Raw genomic sequence first — 20,037 nt, forward strand, 5'->3', positions numbered from 1 at the left:
AAGCTAAAGACCAAGAGTCATGACTAATCAAAGCATATAAACTACCTCTCCTATTTCCTGTTAATTTCCCCCAATTGATTAGCAACTATCAGTGGGAAGGAAAAGGACCTGTATTCTTGCCTTCAGGGAAATGAAATGAGAAAGAAGGGAGCAGGGGAGACTGTTTCATTCTGCAGCAAGGCTGCTTGGGCTGAGACTGCAGGGGAGGAGTCCTCCAAGGCATCCACCATGAGAGAAGCCCCAGCTGGATTGCTAAGCACAGTGGCAAAGAAAGGAGACCACAGGAATGTGCTGGCCCTGTGAGGGACCTTCAGAACCAACAGTTCATGCCCTTGTAGGGTCTTGTTGACATTCTCAAGAAGGTTTCTATTATTTCTGTTTAGAGTATGAAACACAATGAAAATGGCCACTTTTTTTCTTTTTCTTTTTCTTTCTTTTTTTTTTTTTTTGAGACATCTGTCACCCAGGTTGGAATGCAGTGACACAATCATAGCTCACTGAAGCCTTGAACTCCTGGGCTCAAGGGACCTTTCCGCCTCAGCCTCCCAAGAAGCTAGGGCTACAGGTGTGCACAACCATGCTAGCTAATTTTTAAATTTTTTGTAGAGATGGGATCTTGCTATATTGCCCAGGCTGGTCTCAAACTCCTGGCCTCAAGCAGTTCTCCTGTCTCGGCCTCCCAAAGTGCAGGGATTACAGGTGTGAGCCACATCGTCCAGCCAAAAGTGGCCACCATTTAATGAGCACTTCCTATGGTTTGGTTCTACACGGAGTACTCAACCCTATGAAGAAAAGATTATCATCCAAATTTATTTGAAACTCAAGCCGAGGTTACCAACTTGCCCGAGGTCACATAGCTAAGAAGTGACAGATCAGGCTTGCCCCAAGTATGTTTCACTGCAGAGTTCAGAGTTTGTGCCCTGTGTTATGTGGCTTCCAGGATATCTGGTTCTTCCATTATCTTGTAAGTTCCTTGAGATTAAGTCCCATTCATCACTGCCTTCCCATAGCAGCCCAGGGTCTCACACACTACAGGTGTTCAATTAATATTGTTGAATTGTTGAATTGATTTGAATCTAGCCCATGCACCCATTTTACCAAGGAGCAAACTGAGGCCTTGAGTAAGAGTTGGCCCAAGGTCCTACAGCTCATTTAGTGGTAGAAATAACTCATATAGTAACCCATTCTCCTTCAATCTCTATAAAGCAGCTATAGAGCAACTGAGAAATGCACCAGTTTGCACTCTACTAAGCTAAGCTTGTGAGAAGGAGCTCTGGCTTCGACCCCTGGCTTTCCACTGGACACAAAAATGCTCTAATGAAACCAGTGCCCTGCACTCCAGGCAAAGCTGGAGAACTTAGCACCAATTTAGTGTAGACAGTAAATTCAATAAATAAATGCAAAGAATCAGCTATGCAAGTTGCTGATTTAAGCCACTAGAGGGAATCAAAGGCTCAGATTTGGTTGATGTCCCAAAAGGACCGGAACATAGTGGTGGGTGGTGTGCTTTGACAGCATGCCAAGTTCTATTTATACCATACCCAGAATTAAATAGAGCAGTGCAGGGAGGAGCCCCTCAGTGAATACAAATGGCTTCACCAGGCAGGGAGCCACGAGATCAGAGCCCACGTACCTTTAGTCTTCCCTGAACCTCAGTTCCTTAGACCCAGGAGGCCACCAGGACTCCTGCAGATTGCTAAGATCCTTCCATACTTTTTTTTTAACTTACCTAAGGGGACAGGGGCCTGGGCTCTGTCTTTAACTCCAAGGCAAACTCCAAGGCAAGGCAGTGCTCATGGGGGCTGCTGAGAATGTCTGCCATCTGCTGGGTGAGAGGGAAGGGGCACTCCAGCCACCCTGTGGCTAGCCTTGGATTGTGCGGGCACTGAAGGAGTAATCCTTGTTAAGAAAGACCCTAGAGATCATCGATTTAACTTAACGAGAACATTGCGGCCAGAGAACTGAAATGTCAAGTCATAAAACTAATCAGCGGCAGAACTGCAAGTGAGGGAGTAGTCTCCATGCGGGGATCTTCTTGCAGCATCTAACTGTAGAGAAGGAGCTGGCTGGTGGCAGGGGTAAGGACTGTCCCCTGCGCACATGCAGAATTTCTTCCTGGAAGCTGCAGGCTCTCCCCAAGTGGGGGCTTTCGCGTCCAACTGGAGCACTTCACAAACGACCTTTGGGGGCTTGAGAGAATTTCTGTAGTGTTCTCATCTACAAAGTGGGAATTAAACAAGACACTGAGGCAAAGCACTTAGCCCAGTAAAGGCACGTGGGACTCTCCCCCTAAAACGTTAGTTCCCTTTCCCTGCTTCTCTGTGCTAGCAGGGAGGGCTTTTTCTCAGATGACTGCTGCTTACATTCAGTTAAGATTGGTTTGAGGTTTTATTCTCTAAATGGTATTAAAGATTAAATTTTATTAAAGATTCTCCTGAACTTTTAAGACCTTCTTCAAAGAGATGGGGCAGGGTTAACTTTTAACAGAAACTAGGATGCTGCATTTAAAAAAGTCTATTTTGCTCTTTTTTCTCTAACAGAGAATTCTTCCACTTCTCAAATACTTACTGAAAGTCTACATGGCACAAGTTGCCCCTAAGTCCACGTGCTCATTCTCCCCAAAGATCAGACCCTCAGCACAGGAACTCAGCATTTCCCAAGGCCCCATCTAGATGAAGCCACAGTGCTTGGTGCAGAGGTTGGGAACAGGTGGGTTCATTTTTTACAAGTGAGTTGTTTTTTCCCAGGCTGTACAGACACGAAGTTCACAAGTAACAAAGTTAGAGAGCCATAGAAGGTTGCTGTCTGATGCCAGGGGTAGGAGCTGTGCCATGCACACTGTGTCATTACAGCAGAGCACCCACTAATGACAACTGAGGTGTGGCAGCACCTCTTTCCACTTGGTGATTGTACTTTTCTCAGTAGACCTGCTGTAGTCAACTGTTCACTTAACCTGAATGGGAAGAGATTTTTCCTGTGCTTTACTTTACACGGAATATTTGAGAAAGCCTCAAGAAAGTCAGAATCATCAAATGTCAGTCAAAAAAATCAGTGAGACTTTGGAAATTTTCTAATTGACTTCTCTCATTTTATAGATCAAGAGCATTGAGCTCTTCACCTATCAGATATGGATGGTGCTGGGAATACAAAGGTGAGAACAGTCTCTCTTCCCTCAAATCCTTCAAAAGTGGTAGTTAATGACACTTTGTATTAACAATGAACAATTAATTCAGTCATTCACATGCATCATCTAATGTGAGCCCCAAGACCAAAGTAAATAATGCTGTCCACTCTCTTTTAGAGGAGAGAAAACCGAGGACCACACAGCTGTGGCCACATGGCTCATGGGGCTAGTGCGTGGCCCTGTGGAGACATACCCCACCTCCAATATTCATTCTTCTTTTCTTTCTCACAACAAAGGTCATTGTCTTTGCCTTGAAAATGGCGGGTAGGAAACACACAGATCATGTTTGTAAATGTAGATGGCACAGAGCTGGGTAGCAGAGCTAATCTGATTGGAGGCATTGGAGATATATAATTATCTTGCTAGCTGGGATCTTGAGCCAAAAGCAAGAAGAAATTTAATAGAGACAAATGTTCAAAATTCCAGCTAGACACAAGTACAGGGTGGGGAAGGCCTGGAAGACCTGGGGGATGCTACAAGATTTACATTGACCACTAGGGTGACATGGCTGCATTCGTGGAGGTTTGCTGTTCCAAACATGGGGAGTTACTCCATTCTATTGTATGGTAGCCAATTTAGCAAAGCCAGAGCATCTGTGTTCAGTTCTAGATGCTGAAAACTGGGAGGGACATGGACAAAAAAGTTGGCATTCAGAGGGCTGTGACCAGGAAACAATGGGGTCTGAAAAACATGTCATATGAGGAACAGTTGATGCAGCTATAGATAAATAAATTAGGGGCATGGAAGACTAAGGTAAGATAAATAAGTTAGGGGCATGGAAGACTAAGGCAGCATGGTAGCTACCTTCCAACACTTAAAAGGCTACAGAACAAGTAATAGGCTTCCTGGGTTCTGTTGCATTGGGGGCCAGAATTAGGTCTAGATGCCATAACAGATTCAACCATGAAATAACAGAGTGGGAGATCTCCAATACTTCTTTCTAGTTCTTCAATTATGTGATTTTCTTACAAAAGACTTAATGCCATTTGGGTTTAATGTTGTTGGACTTTGTAACAGTCTTGTCTGATAGGAGAATGAGCCCTGTTGTTTACTGACTTTTCCATTACTGGAGTCATTCAAGTGAGGGTATATCAGGGGCTGAAAAGGGATCCTTATATGTGAATGATGAACCCAGTATTTAAAATATTTTCTAACTGTAATATTCTGTGAAATAATTATTAAGTGCTTAGTATATTGAAGGCACTGTCCTAGTTGAATGTGTGCCAAAGTATAAAATACAAATGTATACTCGTCTGCCAATGTATTTTGTCACCATCAGCGAGCTCTTATACAATTTATACAAAGGGTCTAGTTTTGTTCCAGTTAACATGACTTTCAAAGCTTGTTGAAGGGTTCTTTGAAAGAACTGAAAGGAACTAGCCCATGCGACCATTTCTTTCCTAGCTGGTGCTGTTTTAATCCACAAGAGGGCAGAATTTACTTAGGGAGGATTAGCCATGCCTAACCTTTAAGATAGTTCTTATTAGTAACAAGGATTATAATTGACACAGATTTACAGACTACCTTGGATTTAAGCTTGATAAGTACTCCATTGCCATTTGTGGTTATGTGATAAATTTCCAGCCATGTGCATTTAATGTTCAAGGACCCATGGAAAAAATGGAACTCTTAGAAAATATGATCAGGCACTTGAGAGAAACTTTGTCCAAGAAATATAAACATAGTCTATTTTAATAACTTTGAATAACTTAAGGTCACTGTTTTAATTTATTCTGACTGAAACAGATATTTACTTTGTCTAGACCAAAAAACTTATTTTAATTGTAGAATTTATTATGAAACAAATCAATTTGTCAGATGCTGTGAAGTATTTTTTCTAGGGAGTTAATTAGAAAAGACTAGGAGGGAATGAACAAAAATCTGTCCCAGATGGTTTAGGGAGTCTAAGGAATCAGCAAAAGTACTCTTAAGGCTCTTTCAATCTTGAAGTTTAGTCTTTGTTTTAGTAACTTACTGAATGCTGGAATGGTCTGGCTATATGTAATCTAGAATCTCAAGTTTGGGCAGGTCTACAGAAGTCATTTTCTTGCCTTCAGGCCAATTTCATACTGAAAACTAGTCTACTGAAACATATCAAATTATTCATATTCTCTTATTATCACTAGGAATCTGAAATCATAGCAAACTGTTCTAAGATCCTGACAGGTCTGTTAGTCTCCTATTCAGGGATACTGATTTCCACATTTCCTTAAACACCTTATCCCTAATGCTTCAAACTCTGGGTGCCACAAATTAACAAGAACATTAACAAAATAGTTGGCACCCAGAGGGGAGTAACCAGGAGTGCACATTTGTTCAACAAATATGAGCAGCCCTACTATCACCATACTAGGTGTTGCTGGAGATACAGAGATGAATGACATTGTCTTTTGTCTATGAAGAGATCCCAGTCTAACAGAGAAAGAAAGCAGGCACCCAACAACCCCAGTTCAAAGCAATGTGTCAGCAATATTGTGTGAGGCTCAGAGAGTGTTCCAGGAATTCAGAGAATATCATTAAGTTGATCAGAGATGATTTCACAGAATAGGAAATATTTACACTAGGCCTTGAAGAATAGGTTGGAATTTTAGCAGCTATACATGGTAGGAAATGACATCCTAGACTGTGGATGGCAGCCTCACTGCTTAGCAAACCATTTGCCAAGCTGACCTCAGCATTTGGCAGAATGGAACATCACCATGCACCCTTCATCCGACAAGTTCTCAAAGTCTGGTGATTGGAAAGAGGATGGTCAATAATATCATAAACTCAGCATGTGAGCTATGCCGCTGTCCTACAGACTAGGAGTTGACTATCTGGGAGTAACATTTTATGCTGATTTCTCCAGGAATAATTGGCAGGGAAGGATACTGACCTGGTTCACAAAGATCACTCCACCATTCAGAAATACAGCAGGTATCTCTCTGTCCTCAGTAATATGCTCATATATGTTCCATGCATATATTCCTATTTACACATGCAGGAACATACATACATACATACACCTGTCCAGAGACCCCTGCAAGCATGCCTGTGCCAGTACACAGATCAGACAAGAATGTGTGCCTTTGATTTGGAGACCGCAGAGAACAAGATCCCTCGCTAACCTATTTCATTGACACATCTATTTATAGCCTGTCTTATTCCAACCGCTAAGTCGCTTTCTAAACCTAAATCTTTTATTACCTTCAGCAGAGAGATTTGAACAGAGGTGAAATTTAAAAATAGACACAGACTTACTAGCAAGGGGACAATAGTCAATTGTTAGGGATCCATGGCAATGAAGAATTGAAATCATGTTGATAATTGAAATCTGCTGATAAATCAAAGCCTCAATTCAGCCTTTGACTTTTTTATCCCCGCCGCCACCTTCCTATCATAGCTAATAACAAAGGGAAGATAACTGGTTTGAACTTCATCTCTGCCCCTTTCATTCACTCTCTCTGGGAAGGTACAGAAGAGCCATGAACCACCAAACAGAAAGAATTGAAGGAGCTGCATTTTCTACTCACAGGAAAAAATTACCTCCTACATGATAAAAATGACAGATAACACAAATTTGCCATCCTATATATTTTTAAACTCCCAAATAAAACATTTCTTAATAACAGATAATAATTTTTAAGCACTTATTATGTACAAAGCACTGCCACTTGATTTATATTCATTTCCATTTTTCATCTTCCCAGTAATCCTGCAAGGTACAGGCCGACATTGAAATGCAGAGAGATTAATTTGCCCAAGATCACACGGTTAGGAGTTGAGCCATGGTTCTAATTTAGCCATTTTAACTCTAAGACCTATACCCTGAACAGTATATTACACTGCCTCTCAGCATACATAGCTAACAAAAAATGTATTGCTCTAGAATCCCCTCAAAGCTTTTCATCGTCTTCTTTTCCATGTTTGGTCATATACAGCAATGTTTTCCAGTCTTTCTTTACTTAGGCTCCCATTTTTTATGTATATATAAGCTCACACTCTTCTTTACTGTTATTTGGAATAGATTAAATATTGTGATTAAACAGTGACATTTTAGAGTAGGCTTTCAAAAACTAAACATAATGACTGTAAGGCTGATCAAAAGAAGGTAGACGCAAAAGAGCACATTCTATATGATTCTGATTATATAAGGTACAGACACAGAAAAAACTGTGTGGCTGACAGTGTGGTGGTTAGTCTTAGAGGAGGGTGTTACTTGTTACTTGGGTGTGTTCATTTTGTGGAATGCATTAAGCTATACAGTTAGGATTGTGCATTTTTCTATATGTATATTATACTTTGTATTGTCTATTGCTCATAACAAATTGTCCCAAAACTTAGCAACTCAAAACAACAAACATGTTAACTCATAGTTTCTGTAGGTCAGGAATCTGGGCATGAGTTAGCTGGGTAGCTCTGACTCAGGGTCTCTCATGAGGTCCAAACTGTTGCCTGGGGTTGTGGTCTCAGAAGAGAGACCCTCTAAGCTCACTCATGAGGTTGCTGGAAGGTCTCAGTCCCTCACCACATGGACCTCTCTCCAGGACCTCACCGCATGGCAGTTGGCTTCCCCACAGTGAGTAATATAAAAAATAATACAAGAAAGTGCCCAAGATGGGAATTCAGGAGAGAAATCTTGTCACCACTGCCACATTCTGCTTGTCATAAGCAATGCAATCTTTGCAGACCACACTCAAGAAGAGCGGATACCAGGAGACAGGAATCATTAGGTGCAATATTAGAGGCTACTAATTATACCACATACTTTAATAAGAACTTTAAAAATCATACATATACTTCCTTTGCCACCCTGCCCACAATGATTATCATTATCATCTTACAGAATTTAAAATACTTTAACAATTCATTAGTTTTTTGGTAACCACACATTCCTTAAAAGTAGATTATGTCAGCATTCCTCAACCTTTTTGGCATCAGACCAGACCAGTGACCAGTTTTGTGGAAGACAATTTTTCCATGGGGCTGGGGGCTGGGGGCTGGGGGGGTATGGTGGGGGGGAGGCAGAGCTCAGGCGGTGATGCAAGTGAGGGGGAGTGGCTGCAAATACAGCTGAAGCGTCACTAGCTTGCAGTGCAGCTCTTTGGCCTAGTCCCTAACAGGCTGCCAACTGGTAGTGGTCCCCACCCAGGGATTGGGGACCGCAGGATTATATGACATGATTTCTTTCTGTTTTATAGAAATGAAATAATAAGCTTGATATGACCACTTTGATGTTTGCACTTTCCAGATTTCACAATTCCTTTTCATACATATTGTGAGTTTTATTATGTAGAATAAGTGGGAACTGTAGCTTAATGTTAGTTTATCTGATAACACTCTGAAAATTATAAAATGCTTATAATGTAACAGTTTCTATGTGCTAAGTGATATATATATGTTTGGAATATATTATGGATATGTTTGTGGAAAGTTGGCCATATGTATCATACCATTCATTTGCACAGATTCTCTGTATTTTTATTTATTTATTTATTTATTTTTGAGACAGAGTCTTGCTCTGTCACCCAGGCTGGAGTGGTGCTATCACAGCTCATTGTAGCCTCTGACTCCTTCCTGGGTTCAAATGATCCTCCTACTTCAGCCTCCTGAGTAGCTGGGACTACAAGCATGTGCCACCATGCCTGGTTAACTTTTAATTTTTGGTAGTGATAGAGTATTGCTATGTTACTCAGACTGGTCTTGAACTCCTGGCCTCAAGCAATCCTCCTGCCTCAGCCTCCCAAAGTACTGGGATTACCAAAAAAAAAAAAAAAAAGAAAAAAAGAAACACCAAAGTACTGGGATTACAGGTGTGAGCGTGTAATGGCATCTGGCCAATACAGACTCTTTTAAAATGACTTAAAATAATTAGTGTAAGCACTCTGGGAGGCAGAGGCGGGCAGATCATTTGAGCTCAGGAGTTCGAGGCCAGCCTGAACAAGAGCGAGACCTCATCTCTACCAAAAATAGAAAAAATTAGCCGGGCAAGGTGGCACGTGCCTGTAGTCCCAGCTACTCGGGAGGCTGAGGCAGCAGGATCACCTGAGACCTGGAGTTTGAGGTTGCTGTGAGCTAGGCTGACTCCACAGCACCTAGCCGGGGCAACAGGGCTAGACTCTGTCTCAAAATAAATAAATATATAAATAGTGTATTAGGTAAGTTCTTAAAAGCTACAATAAGCTTTAATATGCTTTTAACATCAAGTATTTGAGCAGAACTATAATTAGACTTAGTTCGTGCTTCACAAGGAAAGCCTTGGAGCTTCTCTCTCAGAGACAGATAAGGGCAATTCAAAACCTGGACATTGATCTGCGTGCTGCTTTATGATGGTATGCAGATAAACAGGCCTAACCAGACTTCAGCTTCTCACACTAAGCTGGCAAGAATAGACCCTAGCATTGCAGTTTGGCTCCCTACACCCAGCATATATTCCTACAGAAAATGTCAAGTCTCAGCAAGGGAGAATTTGTAATGCCAAGTAATCTCCCTTCACTTTACTTTCTTCCTGTAGCTCACCCACACCCAAATGACTCAAATGGCTGCTTCACACTCATTTATTCATTCAGTCACTCATGTATTTACTCAAATGATCTGTGAGGCTTGAGTTTGCCTTCTCAGGGGCTTGTCTTCCAGATGATCTTTGCATTTTTGCCAGAGCAGCAAACTGGTTCTGGCTGACCTCCCTTCCTGCAGACCTGGGGGACTCCATGCTTGCAGTAGAGGGGTGGTGAAGAACAAGAAATCACCCAAATGCTTAATTATCTAAGGTGGATGGTGTTTTTAATGTCTTGTTTTTTTCTTACTTTTTCCCCTCCCTCCTTTCCCTCCTTCCCTCCTTCCTTTCTTTCTTTCTGTTCACCAGGCATGCTGAATTTGGGATATTTTGGTTCAGACTAGGGAAAATGAAGCAAGGTTTTCAGAACACATTAAAGAAGTACAGAAATCCTCGGCATGAAGCCATCATGCCCGGTATAAATGACTCCCTGTTCTGCCCAGCAGAGCTCTCCACCCTCATCTCTTTGCTGCATTTGCAGATTGGAAATCTTACCAGAGACTGAGGCCTTCTTAGGGCAAATATTTGCTTAAATCTTTCATTTTCTCTGTGGTCTCTTTAAAAGCCACTATGGTTTTTAGTACTGGAATCAGCTTTTCCAGGCATATCACATTGGCCTCCAGCTGTGAGCCTTCTGGGGGCATGAACTCTGTAGGACTCGAGCAGAGGTCTGGAGACGCTTGTTCATGAGAAGCTGGTAGACAGCCTTGTGAGGAGGTGCAGGGGCCACGCAGGCAGATTTCCTAGACTGCTGGTTCCTGTATCAACCAGTGAACAGTGCCTTGACCATGATCATGTCCCAGCATTGTACAGGGAGTCTGTGGGAGGTATGAGAGTGGGATTCACACGCAGCTCCTGATTCTTGCCCCCACGGAGCACCCAGTGTAGTAGTACGGCATACAGAAGAACTAGCGGATACTGCAAGACAGCACGAACTGGCACTCGCACAGCGGCTCAGAGGAGATGGCAGCGATGAAGGATGAAAGTCAGCGAAGGAACTGATCACTCAAGGTTGGATTGTGAAGGAAAGAGAAAAGGAGCAGAGAGGAGGGAGCGATTCATTTGAGGGGAGATTTAGGAGAGGGAAGCTTCTAGATAAATACTATTAGGAACTGGCCCTGGCCCTTAGGGAACAGCTCTACAGCTCTAATTTTTTTTTTCTTTTTTTTTTTTTTTTTTTTTTTTACACTAAAAATAGGGAATGCATAATTTTTTTTTTTTCTTAAGAGACAGGGTCTCACTGTGTTGCTCAGACTGGTCTCAAACTCCTGGCCTCAAGCAGTCCTCCCACCTTGGCCTCCCAAATTGCTGGGATTACAGGCATGAGCCACAAAGCCCGGCCTAAACTCTAATTTTTTGGTGTTGTTATTTTTAGTTTAGCAATAAGTCTCTGTTTTATCTACAGTTTTCCCAGCTGACTGGTTTACCATTCTTTGAGGATTAATCTAGAGGCAGGTAGACTATTTCTGCCCCTCTTAAATCTCCAGGCTGTGGTGTCACAGTGAGCAGATTAAGATAAAAAGGGACTGGCTATATTTCATTCAGCATATAGGCCTATCTGACAGCAGAAACAGGAAGGGCCAAATCCCCCCACCCAACCCCCCAAGGGTTGTGCCTCTGCCATAATCTAACAGCCACTTGCTCATATCACTTTTTAGAATATCTGGCCACATCATATCATTTCATGTCTATTATTCATTTATTTAATAAATACTTATTGAGCACCTGCAATGTTTTAGGCACTGTTTAAGGCATAAGGATAAAGCATTGAAAAAATGGATATTCTTATTTTGTCCTTCTCTCTCTTTTTTTTTTGAGACAGTCTCGCTTTGTTGCCCAGGCTAGAGTGAGTGCCGTGGCGTCAGTCTAGCTCACAGCAACCTCAAACTCCTGGGCTCAAGCAATCCTGCTGCCTCAGCCTCCCGAGTAGCTGGGACTACAGGCATGCACCACCATGCCCGGCTGTTTTTTTCTATATATGTTAGTTTGCCAATTAATTTCTTTCTATTTATAGTAGAGATGGGGTCTCGCTCTTGCTCAGGCTGGTTTCGAACTCCTGACCTCGAGCAATCCGCCTGCCTCGGCCTCCCAGAGTGCTAGGATTACAGGTGTGAGCCATCGCGCCCGGCCTCTTTTTTTTTTTTTTGAGAAATAATCTCACTCTGTTGTCCGGGCTAGAGTGCTGTGGCATCAGCCTAGCTCACAGCAACCTCAAACTCCTGGGCTCAAGCAATCCTCCTGCCTCAGCCTCCCGAGTAGCTGGGACTACAGGCATGTGCCACCATGCCCGGCTAATATTTTCTATATATTTTTAGTTGTCCAATTAATTTCTTTCTATTTTTAGTAGAGATGGGGTCTTGCTCTTGCTCAGGCTGGTCTCGAACTCCTGAACTCAAACGATCCGCTCACCTTGGACTCCCAGAGTTCTAGGATTACAGCTGTGAGTCACCACGCCCGGCCTGTCCTCAAAAAAGGTGTGCTCATGTCCCTGGGGGGCCCAGGCAGCATGACAGAGCCACATAGAGTTCTAGAATAATTATGTAATCAATATTTCCTTGGAGTGTCATTGTACAAAATATAAGTAATTGAAAACAATGCTCTGTATTTAAAAAATATATTTAGAGTAGAATACAAAATTCATATTTTTTTTGTTTTCTTTGAGATAGAATCTTGTTCATTCGCACAGAGGAGAGTGCAGTGGCATCATCATAGCTCACTGCAACCTCAAATCCCAGGCTCAACCAATCCTCCTGCCTCAGCCTCCAGAATAGCTGGGACTACAGGTACATGCCACCATGCCCGGCTAATTTTTCTATTTTTTGTAGAGACGGGGTCTCCCTGTGTTGCTCAGCCTGGCCTCACAGTCCTGGACTCTAGGGATCCCAAAGCGCTAGGATTACAGGCATAAGCCACCATGCCTGGCTGAATTAATTTTTTTAAATCCATTTTCCCATAATACTCTACTGTAGATATTTCTATAATGGTTCTTATATTTCATTGTGCCTATATATATTTTCCCATCTTTTCTTGAGTCCACATCAAACTCCCTAGGAAGAGACATCTTTCTTATCCATCTTTGTATTTTTACAATGCTTGTCACCAAATAGGTACTCAATGAATGGAAGTTGAATTCATTTTTCAGAGGGACCTGCAAATTCTCTGAAAAGCTCATCTAAAAACATTAGATAATTTATTCATTCATCTATTCATTTATCATCTTGCTACACTTGAGCCCAAGTTTATGAAGATAACAGTAAGAAAAACACAATTAGTCTCTTCCCTCATGAAGCTTATAATTATACAAAGACAACTCATAGAAATAAAAGAAAAATACTTAATTGCAAGTAATTATATTAAACATGATAAATATAATTAAATAATTAAATGTATAAGTGTGATAAATGCTCTAAAGGAAAAGTACAGGAAACTATGAACTGTAATTCCATCTTTAAATATATTTTGATTTCTTAATATCCCACAGTTATATTGTTTGAATTATAGTGGAATAATTCTTCCTTTTTCAGCTTTTCTTTAATTTATTCAAGCCCCTTTTGACCTGTATCTTTAGACTGTTCCACTTCTTGCTATAATTCCTTCTTTTCCATATTGCTAAATAAGACAGATTGTGTGGAGGAGGCGGGCCTAGGGCCTCTTTCACATTTAAAAACCAGAACTGAACCTTCCCAGAGAGGAGAAATAATTGCCACTCTACCCAAACTCTTTCAGAAAGTAGAGAAGGAGGGAGCACGTCCTTGTACATTTTATCAGTATTACTCTGATCCCAAAACCCAGATAAAGGTATCACACACACACACAAAAGAAAACCACAGACCAATATGCCTCATGAATATAGATGTAATCATCCCTTAACAAAAGCAAATCAACTGATACATATAAAGAATAATGTGTCAGACCAAGTGTGCAAGGTTGGTTTAACATCAAAAAAATCAGTCATTATGGCCTGAGCCCAGGAGTCTGAGGTTCTTGTGAGTTAGGCTGACGCCATGGCACTCTAGCCCGAGCAACGGAGTGAGATTCTGTCTCAAAAAACAAGGGAAGAGTAAAAAAAAAGTCAGTCATTGTAATTCCTCATATTTATAGAATAAAAGAGAAAAGCAATATCATTTCAGCAGATGAAGAAAAAGACTTTAAATTCAACACCCACTCATGGTTAAAAAAAAAAAGCTCGGCAAACCAGGAAAAAGGGGACTTATTTTTTAAAAAAATAACAAAATCAATATAATGTCAAACAACTAATTTGACCTTTTTTTTCAAATTGAATCTTTAAAATGTACAGAGATGAGAAGAACCTTGTGGAACTTTTATGCTAATAGCTCATTTCATTGAGTACCCACTAAGCTCTATGAATATTGTCTTATTTAATCCTTACAACCCTATAAAATATGTCCAGTTTTTATTTCCATTTTACAGATGATGAAACTGAGGCTCAGAGAAGTCAAATAAATTCCCTACAGAAATACAGCTAGTAAATGGCACAGCCAGTGTTTGAATTGAAATCTGTTTTGGAATTTGTGCTCCTAAACATTGTTCAGGACTACCCCTCATCTCACCACTGTACCTTATAAATGAGGCAGCCTAGTGTCAAGTGACATTTATGCAAGGCAATGGCAAAGGAGGAACTAGAACCCAGGCCTGTGGACTCCTGGGGCACTGGTTTTCCTTCCAGAAACTGTGTTAACTTTCACATCTAATCCACCCACCCCTTCCTTTTTATCAAAACACACATTTTTTTCTCTTTGGAAGCTCCAGGCCTGAAATACTAGAGAAATAAATATAACTTAGCAGAGCCAAGGATTGAATTTTGTCTCCTGCTCTGTTTAGCATTCAAAACCACTAAGCCGCAGGGAAGACTCTGCCCACACCCAGAAAAGAGCATGTTACAGCAGGATTGGGTGGAATCCTCTCTTCATAGGAATGCAGATGGTGAGAAAGTGTAAAAGTATGAAAGGGAAAAGGAGGTAAAGAAAACTAAGGTCAAGGCTGGGGAACACTGGACGGTATTCATCTCTCAGAAATACGAGACTCTTGAGGACTATACAAGCGAGTGCCCAGGGGCCTCAAACTGGGCCTTGTATGGACAAAGATCAGTTTCCACCATCTTCACTCACAGCCACCAGGGGCTCTCAGAGCTCCCTGGGAGGTGCTGGGAGGTAGCACCAGGGGCATTGAGGCTCAGGAGCTTTGCCCTGCTCTCTGGGCAGGGTTTGGTAAAATTAAAAAGGAAGAAAAATTATTCATCATCCAAGCAGTGTGAATTAAGAAAAATGGTGTGAGCTGGATGGTGTTTAAACAGGTCAGGAGGGAGAATAAAAATGTCATCACCCTTTCCTTTTACAGAAATGGCGTGTTCACTCCGATGGAAAGAAGCCCACCTTCCCTGCAGGCACCATCGTGAGCCGTCATGCCTGTATCCTGCACAATGAACGGGCATGTAGAACAAGATCCTGCAATGGTAAGGGTTGAGCTGTTGAAAACAGCCAGAAAAAAAAAATGTAGTTCACAAATCTAAAACTCCATTGCAAGTTACTTCTAAATATCATCATGGTACACATTTGTATGATATTCACACACAGCATAAAAAATGTATGGCAAGATCTTTGTTTTTCTTCCCTAAATGGCTTTCAAAAATAATATCCGTCATTCCAAAATAGGATTTAAGTGATGGTTTTTTTTCCTTCCCCCAAAATATTTTGACCATTGCGTTTGAGATCATTGTTCTCTTCCCTCAAATACAAAGGGCACAGAAATTTCACTTGCCCCATCAGTTCCATTGAGAAATATTTCCGGGTAGCCACAGAGTTTAGAAAAAAATTAAATTATGGAAAAGAATATTTTGGGTCTTGGAGGGAATTTTTAACTCCTCTTAGTTTAATTTTATGTATTTAAGATTAGGAGCAAAACAAAACAAACAAACGAACAATAACAAAAAATAAGGAAGTCCAAAACTAACCTTTTCTGAGTTCTTAAAATACTAGATTTGAAAACACAATGATTACCTGAGCTGGCTTGGGTCAAATTAGAGTCCTGACTCCAGTTTACTGTGTTGGCCTTAAATAAGATCCTTAACTTTTCTAAACCTAGTTTATCATCTGTAAAACAAGCATATTAGTATCAATAGTACCTTTTCACATAGCTGGTGTAAGGATGAAATACAATGACACTTGTTTTAAAGCGCGTGGTATGAAGTATATCTTAGCTGTCATAGTAAGGAGTACAATAGTGAACAGAAAGTAACAGCCCTGGGGGAGGGGCACAAATACGCAGGAAACCTCTAAGGAAGGAGCAGAAAGGAACCCAAGTGCTGAGGCAGGACCTCTGCTACCACAAATAGTGCTTTTTTGGAGCAGATTGCAAAGATAGATATGATTTCCATCTTCCTCCAGGCTGATTCAGACAGGGCACACTGCTAGTGAGTGGGCAGCAGCCCTAATAAGGGGACCGGCAAGGGAATGAAAACTTTGGGCAACCGTCACATACAGAAAGCTGTCTGGAGGGTCTGTGAGGAGATGGCTACTTCCTGAATAATAGTTTCCTCAGGTTTTTTTAAATTTCTCTGTGCTCTGAGGTTATAATTGCCCACTAAGGAATTCTAGAGTTGTTGGAATGACCTGGAGATATGTTCAGGGAAAGATGAGAAGTTTCCAATGACTTCAGTTTAGAATCATCAGGATCTAATGACTGGAAAAGTAGGATAGGGCAGAATCAGGAAAAGCTCGCATGAAGACAAAGACTCTCTCCTTGACCTGACTCTAGTCAGGCTCCTCTGAGTCCTTCTTTCCACTAGGCCTAAGCTTGGGCTCTGTCTTGGCCTGCCTACTCCAGCTTTAGCAAGAATCCTTCTGAGTCAGTTTAGTGAAAATCCCCCTCCCTTGGTCTCATCACCCTCGATCCTTATCACGCTGGCCTGCTTTCAGTAAAAATCTTGTTAGGTCAGTTTAGCAAAGAATTACCATACTTCTTAGTAATTTTCTATCTATGATCCTGATCCCTTCTATCCTGTTCCTTGGCTATAAATCTCCACTTTTCCTTATTGTATTTGGAGTTGGGCCCCTTTTCCCTCCCCTACTACAAAATGCCATTATAGGCCGGGCGCCGTGGCTCACGCCTGTAATCCTAACACTCTGGGAGGCCGAGGCAGGCGGATCGCTCGAGGTCAGGAGTTTGAAGCCAGCCTGAGCAAGAGCAAGACCCCATCTCTACTATAAATAGAAAGAAATTAATTGGCCAACTAATATATATAGAAAAAATTAGCCGGGCATGGTGGCGCATGCCTGTAGTCCCAGCTACTCGGGAGGCTGAGGCAGCAGGATCGCTTGAGCCCAGGAGATTGAGGTTGCTGTGAGCTAGGCTGACGCCACGGCACTCACTCTAGCCTGGGCGACAAAGCGAGACTCTGTCTCAAAAAAAAAAAAAAAATGCCATTATACTCACCACTGATGGGGGTCAGGACATGCTACCCCAAAATATGACACTTTGGCATATTGAATATTTTAAGCTGAAGGAATTTGAGAAGCAGCAGGTACAGGAAAGTCTCTCTGGCCTTTCCCTAAAGCAGGTCAGTAGACCTTCCTGTGAGAGGTGCCCTCCCTATAGCTGGAGGAAAGGAGTGTCCTTATCTCCAAGGACAGAGGGACACTAGAGCCCAGCTGAGAACCTAGAAGGGTAGGAGGGAAAGATTTTTTTTCTCTTCTACACTCCCCATGAATGGTCTTTCTTACTATCTGTTTTCTTTTTTTTTTTTGAGACAGAGTCTCGCTCTGTTGCCCGGGCTAGAGTGAGTGCCGTGGTGTCAGCCTAGCTCACGGCAACCTCAAACTCCTGGGCTCGAGCGATCCTTCTGCCTCAGCCTCCTGAGTATGTGCCACCATGCCCGACTAACTTTTTCTATATGTATTTTTAGTTGGCCAATTAATTTCTATTTTTAGTAGAGACGGGGTCTCGCTCTTACTCAGGCTGGTTTCGAACTCCTGACCTTGAGCGATCCACCCACCTCGCCCTCCCAGAGTGCTAGGATTACAGGAGTGAGCCACCCCGCCCAGCTTGTTACTATCTTTAACAAGTATCATGATTGATTTTTTCTTTAATAAAACATATTAAGGAGCTCAGAGTTTATACAGGGTGCATAGGCAAAGAGGAGCCGATGGGGTTTTTAAGCAGGGGTTTTTCGTGTTCAGCTTTGCACTCCAGCACGTGAGCTCGGTCAGCAGTGGGCAAAAGCACTGCAAGGGGAGGGCCTGGTGTCATGGGCACCAGCTGCAGTAAATCCAAGAGCAGCAGTAGGCAAATTAACTGGTTTTGATCCTGTGAAATTGTCCTTTTTCTTTATTCACCTCCAGAACAACAAAATACCTGAGAAAATTGTCAAACTTCTTCGTAAGGTTTGTGCTGATGTTCTCAAAAGAAAAAAAAAAGCAACCCTGATTCATAGAGCTTATGCACTATATGTAAATATGGTCAAGGCCAAGTATTGACAGTGAATACTGTGTCAAGAGGGCACAGTGAAAATCAAAATCCTGAATGGGGTGTCTGTCATAGATATTTCAGGGGTGCAGGCTAGGTATTGGATTGTTTGAAGTAAGATGATTCTGTAGGTTTGTATTTCCAGTGAAACATTTCATGCCTGGAACCTAGATTATTACTTTTAAGTAATTCCTTCTGAAATGTAGGCTCCAAGTATACCCTTAGCTAGTAACTTACCATAAATGGAATCTCACTTATGGTCTGGCTAACAATGTTTGGTCTCAGCTGCCAACATAGGCTTGACGGGGTTTGTCCTCATTCCAAACTGGGTAAGTAAACCTCATGGGTCCAGTTCCCCATCTCAGTTTCCATTCAACCCATCTCTTCTAGAAAACTACAACAGAATACTGAATTTTCCTTGCAGATGCTTCTTAAATTTCACAAAGTAGTATCAAATTCAGAGGCATCCCATTTAGAAGGAGCAGGGGTGAGATCCAGGAGTGAAAGAGGAGAAAAGGCTGGTGGAGTGGGCAGGGTCCCAGAGGAGTGATGGCCATCTCTTAAGAATAAACAGTTTCACCAGAGGCCAGCGCTCGGGCCATCTGCTCAGTGTTTGCTTTGGACACTGCTGGCCAAGAGGTCTCGGGATTAGGCTGTCCCCTGAGATCTTGAGCTCCCAGGAGCAGGCTGCCTGCAGCCTGTCGCCTGGGGCTGCCCTGCGATTTCCGGAATTTTATAGAAAGGAGAAGGCCGAGTGTAAAACCTCTCCCGAAGGCGGCCACCCTGGCTGCGCCCAGCTCCTTGCAAACAAAGAAGTCAGTCGGGCGCCCCGGACTGCTGGGCTTCTGCAACGGGCGGGAGGCGGAAGGCGCCAGGCTGTGATTGAAACCACATGTGCTGGAGGTTTTCGAGAGCAGCGACCCAGACACCAGGGGACAGGCTCCTGCTGCTTTTTATGTTCCCTTTGTCCTTTGGGTTTCCAAAGTCAGATCTTCTAAGAGCCCTAGACCACCAGTATCCTGGCAGAAAGAAGTAAGTTTTTGTTTTGTTTTTTAATTTGATGAAAGGGCATTTCCCCAAGAAAACATAACAGAAAATGTCTAGAAACCCCCAAGGGCCTGGGGCCTCCGCTTCCAAGTGAGCTTGCAAGGCGGCAGCCGGATCTCTCCAGCTACAGGAGACTCTGATTCCCGGAGACTCTGATGCCCTCGGATGAGACAGCAAGAAGGGATGGATTTTATTTGTGGTGGTGAGGCGAATTTATTAAACTAGTTTGAGATACACAGAGATTCTTTTAATTTAAAATTTAAAAAGTTACAGGACTAAATACATAAATATATTCTCGTTATGAAACAAATGGAGACCCTCCAAGGCCTTTCTTGACCCTTCAAGCCTCCTCCCCTCCCCCAAGTAATTGCTGTTATCAATTTTATGAATATCCTTCTAGATCTTTGTACACATGTGTGCCTGTATGTACATATAGAAATATAAAACCTTTACACTGAACAAAAACTTGATTTTATTGTATGTGCCGTTTGTAATTTATTGTACTTTTTAGGAGGTTTTGAAAATTTTTCCAAAGCAGAGATCTTTCTTCTCCCTAATGGGATTTATAATTATAAAGGGGGAGGGGAGGCGAAGTGGAGGGATCAGTGTAGTAGCGTGTCAGCGACAGCCCCCTCCCCATTTTGTATGGCCTAGAGCCAAGAATAATTTTTACATTTTTACTTATTTTTTATTTTGTAGAGACGGGGTCTCACTATGTCACTCAGGCTGGTCTTAAATTCCTGGCTTCAGAGGATCCTCTTATCTCAGTCTCCCAAAATGCTGGGATTAC

General features: G+C 42.2%; 2 protein-coding genes and 1 long non-coding RNA gene across 3 annotated transcripts in view; 1 reads left to right on the top strand and 2 right to left on the bottom strand.

The window, feature by feature from the left end:
• Positions 1–20,037, bottom strand: part of HSPA8 (heat shock protein family A (Hsp70) member 8) — a 146,741-nt gene that overhangs the window by 40,782 nt on the left and 85,922 nt on the right. The gene's annotated exons all lie outside the window — the stretch shown is intronic.
• Positions 1–20,037, bottom strand: part of CLMP (CXADR like cell adhesion molecule) — a 104,298-nt gene that overhangs the window by 35,578 nt on the left and 48,683 nt on the right. The gene's annotated exons all lie outside the window — the stretch shown is intronic.
• On the top strand, positions 452–19,970 carry LOC105885169 (uncharacterized). Its single transcript, XR_001160517.2, has 4 exons — positions 452–2,709; positions 3,096–3,151; positions 15,078–15,192; positions 19,268–19,970. It is a non-coding gene; the product is annotated as an uncharacterized LOC105885169 (long non-coding RNA).

Source organism: Microcebus murinus, chromosome 4 (genome assembly GCF_040939455.1).
Source record: "Microcebus murinus isolate Inina chromosome 4, M.murinus_Inina_mat1.0, whole genome shotgun sequence".
Taxonomy (NCBI): Eukaryota; Metazoa; Chordata; class Mammalia; order Primates; family Cheirogaleidae; genus Microcebus; species Microcebus murinus.